This window comes from Diceros bicornis (genome assembly GCF_020826845.1).
Source record: "Diceros bicornis minor isolate mBicDic1 chromosome 30 unlocalized genomic scaffold, mDicBic1.mat.cur SUPER_30_unloc_2, whole genome shotgun sequence".
Taxonomy (NCBI): domain Eukaryota; kingdom Metazoa; phylum Chordata; class Mammalia; order Perissodactyla; family Rhinocerotidae; genus Diceros; species Diceros bicornis.
In genome coordinates, this window is record NW_026690900.1 from 5,481,079 (window position 1) to 5,486,955 (window position 5,877).

General features: G+C 43.3%; 1 long non-coding RNA gene across 1 annotated transcript; it reads left to right on the top strand.

Annotated features, from left to right (window-relative positions):
• Positions 1-413: 413 nt before the first annotated feature.
• Positions 414-2,665, top strand: LOC131402115 (uncharacterized). The gene is made up of 3 exons (XR_009218293.1): positions 414-495; positions 845-912; positions 2,624-2,665. It is a non-coding gene; the product is annotated as an uncharacterized LOC131402115 (long non-coding RNA).
• The last annotated feature ends 3,212 nt before the right edge of the window (positions 2,666-5,877 follow it).

Here is a 5,877-nt window from a genome sequence, read left to right on the forward strand (position 1 = left end):
CTCCCCAGCTGGATCCTTGTTCAAGAAGAGCAGCCTGGGCCCATTCTACTCGATTTGCAGCCTGGTCTCCCTCAGGTGAGAACCTCCCTTGAGCATTTGCCCCTAATGACCACTTTTGTGACCACCCCTCCTTGTCTCACCACTGTCCTCCCATTTCCTCCTTCCAGTTCTGTCCCCCATTCCCAGAGGTTTCAGGACCTCTCTCTAGAGTCCCCACATCCCTTTCTCACCAGGCCTGAGAAGGATGGGGCAGCCACCAGTGTGACGCTGTCTGCACCCACCACCCTGATCCTGTGGGCCACCATGCCTCTGTGCTTGGAGCAGAGAGTCTCCACCTGTCTGCTCTTCCTCTCAGTGGCTACAGGATCTGCATCCCAGAGTTTATCCATCCAGAGAGAGCACCAGATACATTTCTGCATCATCATCGGGAACCTCAGCAACCTGGAGCCCACATCCTCGGAGTACACCGCCCTGCTGAGAGACACCCAGGACCAGGTGGGGTCTTCCCTCTCCCGTCTCTCCTTGCCCTTAGGGCAGCGTCATTCCTCTCCCTGACTTACATCTGTTACGTGATTGTTTCAACCCTTCATTTTCCCTGCGTGTCTGGGTTCTCTCAATTTCCAGAGGTGATGTTCTAGCTGCCTTCCCCATTTCTCACATGGGTAAACTGAAGCTCAGAAATGGGAGTATTGTGCCTAAGATCACACAGTGATTTAGGAGCAGAGCCAGGATTTGAAGTCAGGTCTCCCTTGCCCCAAGGTCTGTGATCTTTCACTGGCTCCAGTGGCGCCCTGCATCCCCAGGAAACCTCTATCTCACCCACATTCCCTTGCATTTGTTCTAGGTCAGCAAGCTCTACAGAGGCAGCCAGCTGTGAGACATATTCCACTCCTGCCTGGTCACCGACTTGATGTAGGTTGAGGAGATTGAAAGCATTGGCTGAGCTAGTGGCTGATGACTCTGAACTCAAGTGACACATCCTTGATCTGGAAGTTACTGACATGGGGCCCATTCTGCCTCACATCCTTGTCAGCTAATCCTACCATCTCCTTCCATAGGTTTTCAGGAGATGAGAAAAGCATTAACATTTGGTGCCACCAACCTCCAGCATCTTCTTCCTCCTCCTCTTCTGGAGACTTTCAACAAATATCAGCAGTCTAACTGTGCTCTCCAGTAGTGCAGCCATTAAAAACATGGGGCAATTTAAATTTTTTATACACATATTGAGATACGGTTCACATACTGTGTGTGAGGAGGAGTGTATTTTTTAGGTTTTTCTATATACAATATCTACTCATCTGCAAAACAAATATTTTGATCTCTTACCTTCCAATCTGGGTTTCTTTTATTCCTTTTTCTTGCCTAATTGCCCTCATTAGGACCTCTAGTACCTGTGATTAACATACGAGATAAGGGAAGACGTCATTGTCTTGTCCCTGATCTTAGGGGGAAATTTTCAGTCTTTCACCATTGAATATGGTGTTAGCTGTGGGTTTTTCATCCATGCTATTTATAGGTTGAGAAAGTTTTTTTCTATTCCTAATTTGTTGATTGTTTTCTTTTTTAGACATGAAGGGTGTTGTATTTTGTCAAATTCTTTTCTGTATATGTGGTTGAGATTGCGTGGTATTGGCCCTTATTCTATTAATATGGTGTATTACATAATCAAGTTTTCAGATATTAAGCAAACCCTTCAACTAGAGATGAGAGATTAAGATGTTATCAAGTCTTTCCTGAGCCTGCCACATCCCTGAGCCTTTGTGTCCTTCTAGATGCCCGCAAATACACTGCAGCTTTTCAAAGGCCCCTCGGACATCACATTCCCCCAATTTTTCTTCCAAGTTTTTGGCTCACCTTTTGCCTGCCTCAGCTGGTATCACTCCCTCAGGCAACTACAATAGAAAACAGTTAGCCTTGATTGTTTTTAGCAAGTGCCCTGGGGTCGGACTTTCCTCCCTGGGCAAGCTCTGAGTCAAGTAATGGCAAGCCCTGAACATGGGGCTTTTTCGGGGACCTGCCAGGCAGGTCAGCTAGTGCCAGTTCGGTGGGGATGGGTCTTTTGAGAGCTCCAAACCCATTATGGATTCTGGGCTGCTGGATGTCTCAGCCACTATAGTTCTGAGAATGATGGTTTTCAAAGTTATGGAGGATATTGTGAGAGCAGGAGGGGATAGTGCAAGTTATAGTGCCACAAAGTTGGTTCCCTTTATCAAGATTCCACCATGTTTCTTCACTAAACCCTCCTCAGAATCTTACAAGCCGTTGATTAATTTCTAGACTTCTGAAAAGTTGATTTTGACCATTTTTACCAGAGTTCTCATTGTTTTCATGCATTTGCAGAAGTCCTTACTCCAAAGTTTCAGAAATGTTCTCCCTGTGGTTATTTGTTTATAAATTAATTACTTTAAATGAAATTATATGAGAAATTAAGTTCCTGACTTACACACACTAGCCACATTTTAAGTGCTTGATAACAACATGGGGCTAATAATGAGTGTATTTGGTAGTGCAGACAAATGTTTACATTATTGCAGAAAGTTCTCTTGGACAGGACCCTGAAGCAGGGAATCTAGAATCAGGGTAGAATTCCAGACACCCTTGTTCATCCCTTGTGCCCTTCCAGGTCTGTCCCCCACAGTAACCACACTGGAGCGGACTCCCTGTGTGCCTTGCTGCCTCGGCACAGAGACTGGACAGAGTTGCCATCTATGAGGAATTCCTCCGGCTGACCCAGAATGGTACCCAGCTGCAGAACTTGACCCTGGATAGGAAGAATGTCCTTGGGGATGATAAGGCTCCCTGGTCATTGGGAAAGAAAGTGAGGCTATTCCGGGGACTCTGGATGCTTGGGGCTGAGCGAGCATTGAACTTTCTCAGGCTGGCAGGAGGTGGCGTAGTCCCCTGGTCTTTACCCACCATTGAGAGAGACAAAAGGAAACCAGTGTAATATAGGAGGCCCTCACCTTCTCCTAGACAGCGCTGTGACCTAAAGCTAGTCACCTCCCCTCTCTGGACTTTTGTTTCCTTATCTCTGCACTCACAGCAACTGGGCCAGATGGTCAGTGAGGGCCTCCAGCTGTGTGTGAAACAGACTTACAGGTTTGGGGGTGGATGTAGTTTCTGATCCACAGGCTATCGTTTGCAAAGTCCCGCTGTAGATGAGCACCAATGGGCTAGAAATTTCTGCAGTGGTGGAATGTTCTATATGTGTGCTGTCCAGTGCACAGCCACATGTTGCTGTTGAGTACTTGAAGGCTGGTGTTGTGACTGGTCTTTATTGTTACTGATTTTCAATGTTACTGAGGTACTCGAATTATTATTTTATTTAACTAAAATTAATTTTAATTCAAAAAGAGACTTGTTGCTGCTCCATATCAGACAGCACACCTCTAAGAGGTTGTCTGGGTAGAGGTACAAGTAGGGGGACCTGCACTCCTGCCCCCATGCCCACAGGGTGCTGGGTGTCCTCCCCTCCTGGAGTTTATACTGTTATTGCCAGTTGTAGCTGGCAATAATAAGAATAGAGAATTGAAACTTATCAATTATTTGATGTGAACAAACTCATACTTGCAGGTGGAAATCAGAGAAGACTTCCTGCAGGAAATTACATTGTAGGTTAATCCTAGAAAATGAATATTAAGCAAATAGATTAAGGAGAAGGGGATGATGTGTTTCTAGGAACGGAAGAACACTTTTCAGTGTGAATTTACAAATTTAGAGAGATCCCATAGGCTTGCCAACTGTGATGACCCATTCTGCCGCCGGCTGTCATAAGAAAGTCCAGCCCAAATTCAGTCCTCTGTGCCCAGAGGTATGAATTTTGTTTAATTTATTACACTTTTGTTCTGTGATAATGGTCTTGGATTTTGTAGCAAAGTGTGCTCATCTTTTAGAGATGGAAACTAAAATTGGGTGAAACATGATGATATCTACTTGACTTTAATATTTCATTGAAAACATGGGATGAATTAAGGGTGGCAAGTGTTAATAATGTATACATTGATGCAATATTCTTTAAATTAGATGGAATATACATTGTTAAATCTAGATGATGGATGTTTATGAGACTGTTCCCTTTATTTTTCTGTGTCTAAAAAGTTTTATTAAAAAGAGTGAAACAAACTCACATGCATTCTCCATTTCATTCACTTCCAGAATATTCTCCCAACAGAGATGATGCCTTGACTGAGAAGCCAGGTAAACCTGCAGGAAACCTCAGCCCATGGTAGGGGGTGAGTATCTTGATGCTGTGCCTCATTGAAGAGAACCATGTGCACAGGGTCTTGGATGATGAGGAAAGTTGGCCAACCCTTGTCAAGGACGGTTGAGGCACAATGAGGTCACCAGGAGCCCTGGGGCGATGACAGGACGTGGCTCATCCCACCACATGTCTCCCCAGACCTCCCTTTCTAGGCCCTCATCCTCATCTGCTTGGCGGGACTCCTGGTGCTCATCACAGACCTGATCTGCTGTGTCCTGGTAAGCCATGACGTGTTGATTGTCTTCTTACTATTGGGTTGTAAGAGCTCTTTATATATTATAAATACATGTCCTTTTCTAGCGATATGTTTTGCAGATGTTTTCTCCCAATCTGTGCGTGGCTTGCCTTCTCCTTCACCACATGAGTCATTGGGGAAATGTAAGTGACAGTCATCATGAGATTCCACCACACTTGAGAATGGCTAAAATTAAAAAGACTGACTATAGCAAGTGTTTTTGAAGATGTCAGGTCATTGAAACTCTCATCGAGTGCTCGTGAAAAATAGCTTGGATGCATCTTTAAAAATTACATACGTCTACCCAGCCATTCCTCTCCTAGAAATCCATCCAAGGGAAATAAACACGTATGTCTATACACAAACTTGTACACACATGTTGATAACAACCTATTTATATTAGATAAAAATGAAAAACAACCCAAATGTCCATCTACTGGTGAACGGACACACAAAGTGTGGTGTATCCCCACAGTGGGATACTATTCAACCATAAAGAGGAATGAATTATATTTTTTCTTTTTTAATTATTCTATTTAAATTATAAAGGGTTTTAACATTGTGTAATTTCGGGTGTTCATTATTATCTGTGAATTTCTGTATAGACTGCATCATGCTTACCAACGGTAGTCTAACTTTTATCCATCACCATGCATATGTGCCCCTTTAACTCTTTCACTCAACACCCAGCCCCCTTCCCCTCTGGTAACCACTTATCTGTTTTCTTTATCCCTGTGTGTGTTTATCTTCTACATATGACTGAAATAATGCTAAGTGTCTTTGTCTGGCTTATTTCGTTTATCATCATACCCTCAAGGTCCATCCAGGTTGTTGCAAACAGGATGATCTTGTCTTTTTTTCTGGCTGAGTAGTAGTCCATTGTATATAATACATACCACATTTTCTTTATCTGTTCGTCTGTAGCAGGGCACTTGGATTGCTTCCATGTCTTGGCTATTGTGAATAATGCCGCAGTGAACACAGGGGTGCGTAAATCTCTTTGAATTGTTGATTTCAATTTCTTTGGATAAATACCCAATAATGGGATAGCTGGAAGGTATGGTATTTCTATTTTTAATTTTTTGAGAAATCTCCATACTGTTTTCCCTGGTGGCTGCAACAGTTTGCATTCCCATCAGCAGTGTGTGAGGGTGACCTTTTCTCCTTATCCCCTCCAACATTTGTTATTTTTTATCTTGGGATTTATAGCCATTCTGACAGGTGTAAGATGATTTCTCATTGTAGTTTTGATTTGAATATCCCTAATAATGAGTGATGATAAACATATTTTCATGTGTCTGTTGGCCTTCTGTATATCTTCTTTGGAAAAATGTCTGTTCATATCCTCTGCCCATTTTTAGATTGGATTATCTTTTTTTTT